The 17,594-nt window shown below is 45.3% G+C and overlaps 1 long non-coding RNA gene across 1 annotated transcript in view; it reads right to left on the minus strand.

Annotated features, from left to right (window-relative positions):
• LOC146064377 (uncharacterized) overlaps positions 1–15,886 on the minus strand; it is a 54,307-nt gene extending 38,421 nt beyond the window's left edge. Inside the window, exon 1 of the long non-coding RNA XR_014471799.1 lies at positions 15,767–15,886. This is a non-coding gene — a long non-coding RNA (uncharacterized LOC146064377). The remainder of the gene's footprint in view (positions 1–15,766) is intronic.
• Between the last annotated feature and the right edge of the window lie 1,708 nt (positions 15,887–17,594).

Below are 17,594 nucleotides of genomic sequence, written 5' to 3' on the forward strand. Positions count from 1 at the left end.
GCTTGTCGGGATACTTTGTGCTGTGCACATTTTGGACATGATGCCACGAACTCTTTTACTTCTTTGCCAATCTGCGGCCACCAATAGGATCTCTGAAGAATTTTTAATGTCCCTTGAGCGCCAGGATGTCCAGAGAATAATGACTTGTGAGCCCAGGAAAGAAGCTTCCGACGTAATTCAGTGGGAACGAAGATTTTACCAGGAGGAGGCACAGGCGACACCTGAGTGGGAGCAAAGGCGATGGGGTCCAGAATGGGCCGATTTTCCTGTAGGTCAGAATCTTCTTGCATGGAACGTGATAAGGCATCCGCTTTCACATTCTGAGTGCCAGGACGATATAACAACTTGAAAGAAAAACGAGAGAAAAACAAGGACCAACGAGCCTGTCGAGGGTTCATACACTGGGCAGACTGGAGGTACAGGAGGTTTTTATGATCTGTGAAGATCGTCACGGGAAACTTGGCACCTTCTAAAAGATATCTCCATTCTTCGAGAGCTAATTTGATGGCCAGTAATTCTTGGTCTCCAATAGAGTAATTTCTTTCTGCTGGAAGAAACTTGCGAGAGAAGAACCCACAGGGGTGGAGTTTTTCATCACTGTTCTTTTGAGAGAGTACAGCACCGACTCCTATGTGAGAGGCATCTACCTCAAGAAAAAATGGTTTGTCGACATCAGGCTGGGACAGGATAGGAGCAGTGACAAAAGCTTGTTTTAAAAACTGGAAGGCTGCGATGGCTTCTGAGGGCCAGTTGGCTGGATTAGCCCCTTTTTTGGTGAGTGCGGTGATGGGTGCAATCAGCGTGGAGAAGCCTCGAATGAATTTCCTGTAGTAGTTGGAAAACCCTATGAAGCGTTGGACTGCTTTGAGGGAAGTGGGTTGTGACCACCCATTAATAGCCTCTAACTTCTCTGGATCCATACGTAGGTCGAAGCCAGAAATGATGTATCCGAGGAAGGGCACAGAAGGGACTTCGAAAGTACATTTGGAGATTTTGCCATACAGTTTGTTTCTGCGAAGGCGAGACAATACTTCCTTGACCTGAGTTCGATGAGAGGATAAGTCTTTTGAAAAAATGAGGATGTCATCGAGGTATACCACAAGGCAAACGTAGAGCATGTCCCTAAAGACCTCGTTTACAAATTGCTGGAATACTGCTGGGGCATTACAAAGACCGAAAGGCATTACCAGGTACTCGTAATGACCATCCCGGGTGTTAAATGCGGTCTTCCACTCGTCACCTTCACGGATTCTTATTAAGTTGTATGCCCCACGGAGATCCAACTTGGTGAAGACCTGGGCACCTCGCACTCGGTCAAAAAGTTCTGTAATAAGGGGAAGCGGGTAACTGTTCTTGACTGTGATACTGTTTAAACCCCGGTAATCGATGCACGGGCGGAGGCCTCCATCTTTTTTCTTTACAAAAAAGAAACCTGCACCTGCTGGTGAACTTGAGCGCCGGATGAAGCCTTTCTGAAGATTCTCTTTTATGTATGCCGACATGGCTTGTGTCTCAGGAACGGACAATGGGTAAGTTCGACCTTTAGGGGGGAATTTCTCTGAGAGAAGGTCAATTTTACAGTCCCAATCACGATGAGGAGGAAGAATATCAGCGGACTGCTCGCAGAACACATCAGCGAATTCACTATAGACTTCAGGGAGACCAGGAAGAATTTTTACATTGGCTGAACGAGTGGGCACCACTGACTTGATACACTGCTGTTGGCAATGAGAACTCCATTGCTCGATTTGTAGCGTCTTCCAATTGATGTTTGGGTTATGAAGACGAAACCAGGGAAGACCAAGGACGATTTCATAAGAAGATTTGGGAATAACGAGAAATTTGATCTGTTCCTGGTGCAGCATGCCGACTCTGAGGGTGAGGAGACTGGTACAGAAGCGAACCTCACTGCCTGGGATTCTGCTGCCGTCAACTGCTGTCACAGCTAGGTGTGGAACTAATGGTTCCATTGGAATCTTCAGTTTGGTAACCAGGTCCTGAGAAATAAAGTTCCCGGCCGAGCCGGAGTCTGCCAGGGCGGTACTGGAATGGGTACCAGTAGGGGTATTCAAAGATACGGGTAAGACAAAGTCATATTCTGGAGGAGATTTTGCCACTTGACCCAACCTGACTCCTCCCTTGCAGGTTAGGCCCGGTCGTTTCCCGAACGCTCGGGACAATTGTTAATGAAATGGCTAGGAGCAGCACAATATATGCACAGGCGATTGCGCTGCCTACGGGTGCGTTCTTCGGGAGTCAGTCGTGATCTACCCACTTGCATTGGTTCTTCACGCGTAGGAGACTCAGAACGAATCTTGAGAGAAACTTTGGGAATTAACTTCTTGTGTTTTTCTAGTCCTCTCTCACGAAGACGTAGATCAATCTTGACACATAGAGATATGAGATCTTCCAAGGGGGTAGGAAGGTCGCGAGATGCCAGCTCATCTTTGATCCGGTCAGAAACTCCTAACCAGAAGGCAGCTGTCAGGGCTTCATTGTTCCACTGTAATTCAGACGCGAGAGTTTGAAAATGGATTACGTACTGCCCCATGGGGCGGGACCCTTGCTTGACCTGGAGGATGTCAGTAGCTGCTGACACGGGTCGACCTGGCAAGTCGAATATGCGGCGGAAGGTCAGGAGGAATTGGTCATAGTCTGTCAGCAGAGGATCTGCTTTTTCCCATAAGGGTGATACCCACTTCAGGGCCGAGCCAGTTAATAATGACACCATGTATGCGATTTTAATTCTGGCCGTAGGAAAATTATGAGGAACCAATTCGAACTGAATTTGGCACTGGTTGATAAACCCTCTGCAGGTCTTGGGGTCACCATCGTATTTGGTGGGTGCTGGCAGGTGGAGACGGGATGATAAAGCTGGTGTTGCTGATCTTACGGTAGTGGTTGACACAGAAGTCGACAGGGACTGTTGCAGGGTGTCCAACCGACTGGATACATCTTGTAAGAATTTAATCACCTGCTGCTGAGTAGCTTCTTGGGTCTCCATTCTGGCAGCAACATTTTGAAGAACCGCTGGTCCCACACTTGGGTCTTGGGCCGAGTCCATCGGCCTTGAATATACTGTCAGGTTCTGGGTCTGTTGTGTTCCCGACCCTGACCGTGGTGGACCAGTGGAGGGCGCTGTGTAGCGGAAGGCCGGAGGCCTGATGAATGACATGCACAGAGGCACTGCCTTGCGTACCAGAGTGTTGGCTGAAACCAGAAACAGAGGCGCGGAGTCTAACCTGCCAGCGGTATTCACCAGAGACCCCCGCAAGGGGATATGGACTTCGCTGCGTCTGACAGGCAGGTCGCGGCCCTCTGCCCTGGTCCTCTGGACGTAGGCGGAGGGTGGTAGTGATATTGAAGACACTGGGGATTGGAATAGTCTCTGGAGGGCACAGTGTGAAAGTGTCAACACTGATGTCGACAGCAGGGTCGATGAGATCACTCAACTGCACGATGGTTATTTTGCAGGAGGCTTCTGGAGATGGTATGCCAGGTAAAGATGGTAACAGTAGTAATACTCGACTGCAGAGTGGAATGGCAGGAGTCTTCTGGAGATGACAAACCAGGTAGTATGCAGGAAACTGCGAGAGGTACACGGGGAGACCGGATAACCAGGAGCCTTTGGAAACAGCTGAACACAGGAGGGACTGAGGTCAGATGAACACATATTCAAGGCGATGACTGTGAGTTAGAAGCCGGAATATATCCCCCTTGCTGCGCACTGATTGGTTAGCGTCAGCAGCACCAATCAGTCCAGGGAAAGAGTGAGTACACCTGAGAGGTGTGCAGGTGTGCGGTTCAGAGGTCACCCTGGCTGGACCGCGGGATTGGACCCTCTGGTCAGCTGAGCGCATGTGTCATGGCGGCGCCCATGACGCGCGGGCTCCAGCGTGCCGGCATGTCGATTGCACGGGTCAACACCAGCCAAACATGGGACATCTCGCCAGGCGCTGACAGCTACCAGAGGCCTTACTCTCACCGCTGACCACCGGGAAGGTAATGGACGTGGTCTCAGACGGGGCTGAGACCCACGGTTTGTGACACAGTGGATGGTATAAATGACAGTCCTCTGTTTAATACTTTAGTTTCTGCAGCTGTGAGGGTATAAGATGATAGATTCACTATTAGGTTTTCAGATGCACCGGAGGCTTTGTGGCACAACCTTTGCCTTTTTGCTTGGCCGCCACACCTGCTATAGTGGTGACTCCTCCTGCATCTTGGGCCCATGTCTTCGTGCCTTAAGGATGCCTTGTGTTTATATCCCCACTTGGACCTCTTGTGCCTTCACTCTTACTGCTAGTAGAGTTAAATTCTGTGGAGGATTCCTGGTCAACGGGAAAATGACCTCTATTCCTCCTAAAGAAAGGCTTCTTGCGGCCCATTTGTCATTGGGTATCAGTCCATCTATAAACCATATTGGCCTCATAATCTGAATCTACTTTTTTTCGTTTTTCTCTTTTGAACTTTGTTAATTCACGTTTATATAATTGCACTTACCCATTCAAATTTTCATACCAATCTGTTTGCTCATCCGCAATTAATGTTTATTTGTATTGTGCTTCAAATGTTTAGATCTTATCTTTAACTGTGTTTATCTCTTTTGTGCACTGTTCAACAATCAATAACATGAAATCAAATGACCACTTGTTTATGATCAAGACCCATTTGCGACAAAAGGCTGGATCACTTTTACCAATGGTGGGGCTATTCCGTATACGCAAGCCTCTTGGTATTTTCTTGCATCTATGGTAATCACTCAATGTAGAGCTGTGTAAAAAATAATCAGTATGACGCCTGTGTAATTTTAATAAGTCTCTATACAATTCCTCACATGGAGTGACTTCTGTCACATCAATCGGATTAAACAGGATTGATTCTGCTCTGATTCTATATATATAAATATTTAAGATAGAATTTAGGTAGTAATGACTTTGGTTTCCGTAGCGGTGGAATATTGTGGACATCTCTAACAGATAGTCTCTCTCATTTCCTTTTCCTTTGTAATAATTCTAAAATGAGATCAAACAGAAGAAGCAAAATAAACTTGTTTCAAGAGCTAAAATTGCTACAGGATGTAACATCAGAATTCACAACCTTGCTCTATGTCTAATGTCTTACTATACTTAGGCATTTGGGATCTCCCTTTAAGTCATTTTGCTGGAATAATATCTTAAGTTGCCTTTTTTGAAAAATCAAATCTGTGGCACAAAATTAAGACGCATTCAGACTCTTATCGAGTTGGATGCTGGTCCATTTGCTTAGCAGGACATTTACTTATCAGGGTATGTGTATTGTTTATGGTTAAATAATGCTTTTATAAGGAATGAGCTTACATGTGCAATGATAGTTCAATGATCTTTTTCAATAATTTTCCTGAACGACTAAAGGAAGCATTTATTAGATGACTTCTTAAAAACCCTAACTCAGACCCGACTGCATGACCAAACACAAACCAGTTTCAAACCTACCTTTTCTAGGGAAAGTTATGGAGAAAGTGGTTGCAACTCAACTAGAAACCTGCTTGTCAACCCATGATATTTATGATCCATTCCAGTCAGTGCTTAGGAGCAGACTTAGTACTGAAACAGCCCTGGCACTTGGGCTGAATGCTCTTCTAATGACAAGAGACAGAGGTGACCATTCAATCCTAATCTTCTGGATCTTTCAGCAGCATTTAATACCGTGGACCATGGGATTCTAATCGAGCACTTAAAGTATCTCTGTGGACTGCATGGCACAGTCCTTAGCTGGTTTAAATAATTTCTTAGCAGCAGGCAGTGCCGGAGTGGGACTAAAAATAGGCCCTGACTTTTAAAGCTTTCAGACCCACCTCGGTGTCAGCATCTGGCTCCTAGCATAGACTCCTCCCTGGGATGGAAGAGGAGGATAACAGGGAGACGTGAGAGAGGAGAAATAGGAGGAGACATGAGAGCGAGGAGGAATATGGGAGATATTAGAGGTGTGGAATAGGGAGAGATGTGAGAGAGAAAGGAGGAATATGGGAAAGAGAGAAGACATATTGAAAGTATTGCACTTCTAGCAAAAATTCTTACTCTAATCAATCACTAGCAGCAGCATGCTATGGATGAGTGAACACCAGCACAGTTAAGAAGACCTTTCCTCGCTTTCCTGTCAGGGTTTCCTACAAGGCCGATAAAAATACTGCTTTCACACTGCTAAGCCAGGCCGGATCCGGTATGTTGACCTGTCTTCGACCCAGATACGACCCTTTCACACTAAACCCTGTATGCTCATTATACACAAAGCTACCCAGATTTAACCTGGACTGAATCGACAGGTTGGTCGACCCAGCAACAACACGGCAATAACCTGGCATTAACCCTGGTTATAAATGCGATGTGAACGGGACATAAGAGTCAACAGAAAGGACTCTTGAGCAGCTACAGCAAATCACAATGAATACAGCAAATCACCGTCCTTGCAAATAAACTTCTTATTGGCACACCTTGCAGAATCTGAACAATCTGGAAGATTAGAAGTTCTATGCAGGGCAGTAGGAGATTTATAACCAAAACAGGAGCCTCCTGCAAGATGTGGTAGGATAGGCAACTATGATCTACATCTATTATAGTGCTGGTGCATTCCCATACGTGCATGGGTGTACACCAAGATAGGGCTGATTCTAACTTTAACATGAAGTCAGTGACACAATTACAGCAAAATAAGCTAATTCGGTCATAGTGACTCAGAATCAGTCCCGAATCAAAGTAGTTTTAAGGAGTGTTTTGTACAATAGTATGCCATCTACACACCTACACTGCAGATTCAGCCTGGCAGCAGTGGCCATATTGCATGAAATATTTAAGTGGGACAGTTTTATTATGTACAGATAATCTCTCTGTTTATTATTGAAGTGTTTAATGAGCAGTCATTAAAGTAGATTCAGAAAGGTTTTTGCTATAACCACTAGACTGTCAGTTGAGATCACAGACTGTTTCTTTGTGCACAGAATTTATAATAGTATCTTAGTTTCAGTTTACATTTAACTTAAACAGTTTGTAGAGTGATTATTTTTCTTTGGCATTGTAAAACATTCATTCTCTCTGTTTATGCTGATGAAAAGCTGAGACTTACTCCTGACAGTTAATGTAAATACAATATATCAAGGAGTATAAGGAGAAATAAGAAAGGGGCTTTTAAAACCTGTCTCACTTAGCAACACATGTACCGTTCTCGATCAGTGAAAGCTCTAAACACACGTAAGAACCAGATAAGCAGCAGCTAGCATGTGATTCATAATTTCAGTGATCTAATAGACTTTCCCATTCCACTTCAAACTTGGAAGCAAAAAATGAAGCAAGGTCAAAATCAAAAATGCGTATAATATACACAGCTTCTGTAGGTAGCTGGAAGGGAATGTAACTTTTTTAAAGCTGAAATGCTGCATTAATCTTTATGCTATATTTGATCAGCTACACAGGGGGACATTTAATAAGATGAGAGTTCTATATCACATGGGATGTTGCTATGGGCAACCATTGAAAAAGTACTTCTCATTTATTTAGCACCTTCTAGAAGATAATAGATAGTATCTGATTGGTTGCCAATAGCAACATCCCATCTGAAATAGAAATCCTATATTGGTAAATTTCCCCCATAGGGTCTGACTATCTGTGCAATGGTGATCATAAAAAAGTAAATGAAACAGGAAAATAATTAAAAATTAAACATTAAAATGTCCAGATCAGACTTCCATATAATCATATTGAGCATTATTTATTTATCCCTGCAGAACACTGATTTATTGTTGTCAGTAAAGCAAAAATAGCATGTAACTTTGTGTCCTAAATAAACCATGTTTCCATGCAAGGGGAGAAGAAACATTTATACAGTATGTTTCTGTGCAGGGTAAATACTGGCTTCATATGCATGTAGCTCACAAACATTAGACAGTTCGTTTTTAGACTGCAATTTAGATTTTCGTTTGAACACATTCCACCCAAATCTAACGCTCTTCATTCATGTTACATCTTCCCCACCTGCAGTGCTATTGCCCACTTGGTTACTTTTTTGGGTACTTATGTAGTATCTGGGCGTCCGATTTTGTGATTGTATGCCTTACCTTAAGGCATACAATCAGATGCGATGCGATTCGATGCGATTTTGCATAGGATTCAATGTTAAGAAGGTCCTGTTCATTTCCCCACTATCCAAGTGGGCATAGAGTTGATTTTATATAGCGTGGCGAGCGCAGCGTGGCGAGCGAAGCGAGCCCCGCGAGTGGACGCATATTTCTTAAAAAGTATTCTGTGTCCCCTCGCGGGGCACGCTACGCTCGCCACGCTTCGGGCTCGGTGGCTCGCTACGCTCGCCACAGGTTTATATCCAACTCCATGCCCACTTGGATAGTGGGGAAAGGAAAAGGACCCCTTTTTCCCATTGAATTCTATGTTAAAATGGACTCAGACCATTTTAACATTGAATCCTATGGAAAAATCTTGACCATCGCATCGCATACGATTTGGTCGCATGCGATGCGATCCGATCCGATTTCTAAATCGGACGCCCAGATACTACATAAGTACCCTTTTTTGCTTTACTTACAGGCATGAATCATACCTGGGTAGCGCCACAGAAAAGCAGTAAAAGCATTCCAGTCCATACTAACATCATACTTGCAATGGAATAGCTGTTTTCGTACATATTCTGAAAGTGAGTTATGCCTGACGTTCCATGGTCACCTTCCGTCAGGTCTGCTGAGATCCTCCACAGGCCTGGGTATGGCCAAAAGCAAGTACAATGGGTGTGGCCAAATTCATGGAGGTTTGATCCCTTGATCCCCAGATAAAACAGTAAGAACTGCAAAAGGGGTGCCAATGGCTGCAAATAGGGGTGCCAGCAGCTGCTTAGGGGACAAATTGAACATGCATACTCAGAAAGAGTCATGCTCTGCTCTTATGAAAGAGTGGAAGCCAACAGGTTACAGTGACCACATAGGTATAGCCATTGAATGGTTCACCATCAATGGTGCCATTGGTACTTGAAATCGAAGGCAGGAAACTATTGTTGGAAAACCATTGATGTTTAACCAATCCTGATACACCTTTATCAACAATGCTTCACATCCGCTCAAAAATGTTTTGAAGGATCTGTGGGGTGAATTTATGAAGCTTGGAGAAGTGTTATCTATCCCCATAAAGAACGTTATGAGCAAGGTGATAATGGTTCAGCCAATCAGCTCTTACCTGTCAATTTACATATTGTAGCTGATTGGCTGAACCATTATCACCTTGCTCATAACGTTCTTTATGGGGATAGATAACACTTCTCCAAGCTTCATAAATTCACCCCACAGTAGCTGAAGAAGACCTGCATGTTCCTAGATTCTTGAGTTATATTGTTTGGATCTTATCTTATTATGTGTGTTCTTATTATTATGCTATTACTCTTATCTGTACTTGAACCTTGCTGTAACACTGAAATTTCTCCATTGTGAGACGAATAAAGGCATTCTATAAGTTGATAGAGAATGGCGAGCATAGGGAACCAAGAATTTTGTATAAAAAATAAAATATACTGTATCAAACATAGTCAAGTCAATTGTCATGAGGGGCAATCAGCACTGAAGACATACTGTAGTTGAAGCTTTAGGGCAGTATTCAATGAAGATTTTCGGCATGTGCAGCAAATCCTGTTTAGGATTTGCTGCACATTCGCCGCGTTCTGGAGGGCTGGAGCATTTGCTGCCAGCCCTCCTGTCGCCCTATTCAACGCCGCAGGGGCCCCTGACAGCGAATTTTAACCCATGCGGCAAATGCCACAGCGAGCCGGGGGACGGCGACAGGCAGGTTGATGGAATGTGTGGGGGGGAAGGAGGGCTCCCCGGACACAGGCAGCACAAGCTGACCCCCAGGAGAGCTGACAGGGGACACAGGTAGGGAGCCGCTTCACTGCTCCCGCTTGTGCATATGTAATGAGCGGGAGCAGTGAATATATGAATATGTAATGAGCGGCTCTCAGGCCCCCTGCTGGCTGTTATGTGTAAAAAAAAAAAAAAATATATATATATATATTCATGTGCAGCATGCACATGAATAAAGATAAAATGCCTCTTCACCGAAAAAAATTACTGATTTTTTTTACACCAAATAAAAAAAAAAAAAAACTATTTTGTAAAAGAACATTCCAGTTCACCTTAAAAAGATGGCGATTGCTACACGGTGAAGCACAGCGATAATCACGCTGAAAGCAATTTCCATCCTAACATTGAATACACTCATGGCGAATCACAGTGAAAAACCCATTGGAAAACAGCAACGAATTGTGGCAACTTACAGACGGTGAATTGGCCATCATGCACGGTTAATACTGCCCTTAGACTTTTTTAATTGTCATTTTCTACTAATACTTTCTTAAAGCATATTATAATATTTATATGAACAAAAACTGCAGTTGCTAATAGAATTGCCACAGAACTGTCATATGGCAGCTGGGAAAAGTGAGCAAGTAGCAAAGCAAAAAAAAAAAAAACTCCATACAAGACCTGGGTCATTATTCAGCCTGACACAGAGTTGTTATAAACAGTGGGCCAATGATTTATCATTGCCGCTTTAGTATAAGAGCACGCAGAATTGTGATTGTATACATCGGTAAAGGAATGCCAGTTTGTTTCAGCTCAGGTCAGCAGAGCACAATGGGAATTCTTTTAGCTCGGATTGCATTAGTATAATTTGTAGTAACCACTGTACTAGTAGTGCATAAAATGAAGAACATTTTCCAGTTCCCTGATCATGTATAAATATTGGTCCAGGTATGGCCGTGTGTAGCGCCTCTCAGTGGGTTTGATATACTATTTTCTGAGCCATCTGATTTGCTTTGAAGTACTCATGTCATCTACAGCAGACTGAATAATTAACATTTTTATGGAAATCAGTTGTCTCAATGAACAGATATGGCAGTTTAAAGAAAATATATATATGGCCAGCACGACCTTGGTCCTGCCCCCCTCCATACGATGCAATGGGATTTAGCAACCCCCCCCCCCCACTATCCACGTCACCCCGAAGCATGGCGAGCGCAGTGAGACCCATGCGGGGACGCGGAAGGCGTACTCCCGATCTTTTCATACCCCCACTATCCACATTGGCATGGAGTAGATTTTATAAAGTGTGGTGAGCGCAGCGAGCCACCGAGCCCAAAGCATGACGAGCGCAGCAAGCCCCGCAAGGGGACACGGAATGCATGTAAAGTAATCCGTATGCCCTCGCCACACTTTATAAAATCAACTCCATGACGACGTGGATAGTGGAGCTATGAAAAGTTTGGGAGGACGCGTAACGCATCCCCATGCGGGTCTCGCTGCGCTCGCCACGCTTCAGGCTGGCGTGGATAGTGGGGGTGTTTTAGGAACACATTCACACCTGCTATATCATACATCTGAGACAGTAATGACGACATTTGTTAATTGGATTTTACTTAATAATTAATAAGAAAATATCAAATGAACAAATTACAATAATAAGAATTAATCAAGAACAAAGAAAATAATAAAAGAGTCATTCTTCTGGTTCTGCATCAACCTTTGGAAGAAGCGAAAGTGCATAAATAATATATTCAAAAGCATTTTCTTTGCCCACAGTCTTTCGCCAGATAAATTCCTGTAAGTAGAAGTCGAGATTTTGGCGCGCGGTGCCTCTTTAACGTTTGTTGCTCCATTTACAGGCTCCCCAAAGGCGCTCAATGTTCTGTGTGTGAACACCAGTCTCTGGATCAACAAAATTAAACCTGTGGTTCACCCGTGCATGGTGGTACCCTGCCTTCTCCAGCTGCTCGGTGTTATAGGCACGCCAGCAATCGGAGTAGATAGTTGTCCGCTGTTCAATTAATTGATTGATGGTGGTCATCAGGGTACTGGCGTCACCTCTTTGTACAGGTGTAACAAAGCACTCACCAGTGTCTTGTGAAATGCCTCTGAATAGCCACTGTTGAGGCAGCATCCGTCCCACATGACTTTTCCTCTGGACAAAGAGGCTCTCGACGACACGATTTTCCCTGGATCGCCAATACGGCGTTGGGGCTGTGACATTAGGTCCATGGTGCAGGCCTCCCGCATCTGGTTGTTGTATAGAACCGTTTTATTTGACGACTTCAGTTGCCGCTCACAGAAACTGATACTTGTGAGCTCCTCCGCCCATTAATAAATGAACTGTATCAGTGTAAGGAAAGGTAAACGGCAACCCGGGAACCAATGTGCCGCATGGAGGCTCACCTTCTTCCGACACGTTTTAATATGGCAGTGCCACTTGCACTCCTTAATACTTAAGTGCATTGGGTGGCAATTAACACAAGTTTGTGTCACTGGCAGCAAATGGTGCTGCTGGAAGAACACCACTGCCTCCTCCTCTGTCTGCGGCAAGGTGAACATTGTGACAGGTTCTGCAGCCATTACGCAGTCACTACTCCTTCACCTCTGACTGAATTTGACATCAAGCAGGAACACTACGCTACTTCTGACTGACTACGCTATCTACGCAGCACTACGCTGATTCTGGCAGTGTCGCTACACTAACTGCGTAACGGGCGCCGTGCTAATATACAAGTACCATATTAACTACTGAGATCGCATCGCACCGCATCGCACCACACGAAAACATGCCATGCGATGCGATTTCACTACGCCTGCGTAGTATGTTAATTGGGTGCCCTGCAAATACACAAGTACCGAAACCAATCAGATTCTGCGTCTTATTTATTTAGCACCTTCTAAAAGGATATAGATAGAATCTGATTGGTTGCTATAGGCAACATCCCATCTTTAATAGAACTCCCATCTTAGTAATTTTACCCCTCAGTGAGAGACCACAGGTGAGGCAGCTATGAGCACTGTGGCCAATAACACTACAAATAAGGCACAATGGGAGGCAGCTATCAGATCTGCCTCACAGAGGGGGTATGGCATGAAGCAGTGACAGGTGAATTATCCAGAAAGTTCTCCATCTCACAGCCAGGAGCAGCCAAAAATTAAGCAGAAGCTAATAATCAAGAGAGATAATATTTAGGGGAACTTGCTTCTGGGACTGGGCAAGGGGGGCACCAGGTTGGCCCATTCCTCTCTTATAACCAATTTCATTCACCAGGGTGAGGGAGCAGATAGCGTCCAATGAGTTGTAGGCTTGCAGATGTTCTGCAACATTTTATTTTGCGATATACGTTTATTGAGTTTTAAACAATCATAAAACATACATCAAACAAAAGACCATTATCAGCAAGGCAATAACTGGTAAAGGGATGTTACTGCATGAACAGGCATCTCTTGAAGAAACATGAACTGTTTGTTTACTTTGGCCTTTCCATAACACTATGGACCAGATGTACTAAGCCTAGAGTTTTATGGGCATTCCTATGTAAATGCTGGGCGTTCCCATGGTAATCGGGCTGTAAAGTTGGTGCCAGGGGTGGGCAGCTGACATCACCTGATGTCATAGGCGTGCGCAGCCCATTTTGTTAGGGGGTGCACAATTGGAGGGGTGTGTCCATCACTGCATACTGGGCGTGTCCTTCACGCCTACTGGGCGTGTCCATCACCGCCTACAGGGCATCAATGTAAACTAAATAGAAGGGGACTTATTTATGTTTATGCACTTCAGAATGAATCATCCCCCCCCCCCAACACATACTAGAAACAGGGACAGTGCAAAACTTTACACTGTAATGCCACACATTGTAATGCTCATTACACATAATGCCACGCACAGTAATGCCAATTACACCTAATGCCACAAACCATAATGTCTGTCACAAATAAAGCCCATTCCACATAAAGCCACACACTGTAATACCCATTACACATTATGCCAAATTTACACCGTAATGCCTATTACATGTCACACCAATTACATAGTATACCAAATGCCACATCGTAATGCCCATTACACGTTGCTCCTCACACTGTGATGCCCATTACATGTTGCACCTCACAATGTGATGCTCATTACACCTCACAACATGATGCCCATTACACATTATGCCTCACACCGTGATGCACATTACACATTATGCCACACACCGTGATACCCATTACAGATTAATTGACACACTGTGATGCCCATTACACATTATGCCACACACCGTACTGACTATTACACATTATGCCATTCCTTCCCCGTGTGAGAGCCCTGTCCCCATTCCTTTGTCAGACATGTCCCCCCTCCGTATGTCAGCCCTGTCCCCATTCCCCTGTCTCAGCCCTGTCCCCATTCCCCTGTGTCAGCCCTGTCCCCATTACCCTGTGCCAGCCCTGTCCCCCTCCCCCTGTGTCAGACCTGATCCGCTCCCCCTGTGTCAGACCTGTCCCCCTCCCACTGTGTAAGCCCTATCGCCCTGTCCCCCTCTCCCTGTGTCAGCCGTGGCCCCCTTCAGCTGTGTAGTGAGGGATATCTTTTTTGGATGTCACATATGTTAATTCGGGAATGCCAGTGCCCACTGCTGTGCTGGCTGCTAGCCGCTGGGCGAACAACTCAGAGTGACAGGAGGGGGGACAGGGAGAGAGAGAAACTATCAGTAAGAGAAAGAAGGAGAGACAGCGGCAGGTACAGAAAGAGGGGAGGATAGAGAGATTCCCATTCAGCACAATTACCTTCAGTAGTGGCGCATCTCCTGCACATAGCATAGTCTCCCTCAGGCGCAGGGCCGGGTCTCCGCTGTCTCTGGGCCAGGTCTCCGGGGTCATAATGCCGGGACTTTAGAGGTCACTGCACCGGATCTTCCGTGGTCACAGCGCTGGCCAGGGCCATCTTAACAACATTATGTGCCCCCGGGCAAAGCAGTGCAGTGGGGCCCCTCAGTGGCAGCAGTGCGGGAGGTGAGACCAGGGCCCTTCTGCTCCACCCTAACCCATGCAGAGGAGGCATTTCATAGTGCCTTATCAAATTCAGCATATAACACATTGGATACGCATCAGTGTGGGCACAACCTTACTCACATTATGCCACTTGTAGTCCCCCACATAGTAGTAATCGCAATTACAAAGTGAAATTATTGATTAAACTTGATTTATACTATTGATTTATACTAAATCACATCAAAGAGAGCCACGGCATGGCTGGAAAGATGAACTTTAATGCCACATCCTACTCCTGAACCGCAGATGCTGCACACAGATAGAGTAGGAGCAGCATGGTGGGAATCAGTGGAATAAAGGCGCCACTGCAAGCCAAGCCGCACCGTGGGGGGGTGACAGGTCTCCGCATATTTCATGTAGATAGCAAGAAATCTACAAAATGGTGTTTCTAAAATGGATGCCACCTTCTAGGAGACAGATGGTCGAGGTCCTTCTAAACCACTAGCGTGTGTCAGGGGAAGGCAGCGCATACAGCAATAGATGGAAGTGTACTAGTGTGCTTTGTGTGACTTCGTTGCAACTAGTATGTAACCCAGTGGAAATGAGCAGGAAACCCCACTGACAACTAGTTATAAACCCCTGGCAATGAACATGTAACATCCAGCAAGGACCATGTAACCCCTGGCAATCAGCACGTAACCTCTGGAAAAGAGCATGTAACCCCTGGCAATGACCGCAAACCCCCTGGCAACAAGAACAAAACCCATGGCAATAAACACATAACCCCTGTGGCAATGAGCAAGCAAGTAAAAATAATAATAAAAATGTATGAGGGAGAGGACCAAAAACTTTTTTGGAAGGAGTTTTTTGCATGATGTGAAATAAATGGTAACAGACAATATAAGCTGCCAAATACATGTATTTACTATGGATATACAAGCTACAAAAGAGGATCTTTACCCGGGCAGTGAGAAAGCAAGCACATACTGTTTTGTGCATGGAGGAGTCCTCTTCCTGACGTTGCTGAACTCTGCTGCTTTGGTAAACACAGGGGATGTGGGAGGGAGGGAGAGAACTGCAGAGCCGTCTCATCACAACAACTGCACTCTGCAGGCAAGCCAGTGCGGTTCCACAGGTTAGTGAGACTTCCTGCAAGTGCAAAGCATGGCTTCATGGGATTTGTAGTTTTATCATTAACTGCTCAAAGTCTGAGCAGTAAAATATAAACTACAATTCCCATGATCCCACTGTTCTGCTTTAGTTCTCTTCTAGCCTGCCGGGTGCCTCTATCAGCTGAATCCCGTGTGTTGTGGCGGCTGCTGTATCTTACGCCACTGCTGCTGCCAGTAGGGAGAAGAGCTGCAATCATGCAGGGGGGAGGCATGCCGGTCATTAGGAGGTGCCTGTGCACCCCCGGCACCCCCTGTGCGCACGCCTATGCCTGATGTCAGCTGCCCGCCCACTTCCTCCCAAGGGTGCACGCAAATCTAATTGACCTGAGAGTCACCTAAATATGCGTGCACAGTCCACATCATTCGATGGTCCGCAACCATCGAAAGATGTGGGTGTTCATCCACAGGCTGCGAATGGATGTAAATGTTGGGATCATTTGGTCTACAGCATGATGGTCAACAGTCATTAGGTCAATACCATTAGGTCAACATGGGAAAAGGTGGACATGGGAAAAGGTTGAAAGGTTATTAGTTCGACAGGGCATAAGTTCGACAGGTCATTAGTTCGACATTGTTTATGTCGACAGTCAAAAGGTCGACATGGGGTTTTTCACTGTTTTTTTACCCGAATGTCAACACAGTCCACATGGGCACAGTTTAAAATGCACTGCATCCCCTCGCATGGCACGGTGACTCGCTACGCTCGGCACACTATTTTATTCTCCCACCACGCCCTAGTGGATGGTAGGGCATGAAATACCGCCTGTCGGCACATGTTGGCTAAAAAAACAGTGATAAACACTGTGTCGACCTTTTGGCTGTCAACCTAGACACTGTTGAACTAATAACCTGTTGAACTAATGACCATTCGATCTATATCCACGTCGACCTTTTCCCATGTCAACCTAGACCCATTTATTTATTTATTAACAGTTTCTTATATAGCGCATACATATTCCGCAGCGCTTTACAGAGAATATTTGAACATTCACATCAGTCCCTGCCCCAGTGGAGCTTACAATCTACTGTATATTTCCTACCACATGTACACGCACAGGGTTAATTTGGTGGGAGCCAACTAGCCTAGCAGTATATTTTTGGATTGTGCGAGGAAACCGGAGGAAACCCACCCAAGTACGGGTAGAATATACAAACTCCGCACAGTTAGAGCCATGGTGGGAATCGAACCCATGACCTCAGCGCTGTGAGGCAGTAATGCTAACCATTACACCATCCGTACTGCCCTGGCCCATGTCAACCTTTTCCCATTTCGACCTAATGGTGTCGACCTAATGACTGTTGACCATCATGCTGTAGACCAAATGACCGCATCCCCTTTTCTCCAGCACTCTGTTAGAATAGGCAGGGGGAAGAGGAGACTCTGCCTGACTGGGCTCTCCTTTCTCCTCAGAAATTTCCCTGCTGTCTTCTAACCTAACAGGGTTAAATAACTTTCTCCTCTTAAAAAATACCTTATTCTAAGAGGAATTGGAGGTGTAAGCAGCCGCAGCCATTAAATGTTTGGAGGGCTGTCTGTTCTGCTGAGGGAGGGTGATCTTATTAGTCTGTCTGTGGCAGACACAGCTTCCTCCATCCTGCAGCGCGGAGGTAAAATC

The sequence above is a fragment of the Crinia signifera genome, chromosome 3 (assembly GCF_055691185.1).
Source record: "Crinia signifera chromosome 3, ASM5569118v1, whole genome shotgun sequence".
NCBI classification, from domain to species: domain Eukaryota; kingdom Metazoa; phylum Chordata; class Amphibia; order Anura; family Myobatrachidae; genus Crinia; species Crinia signifera.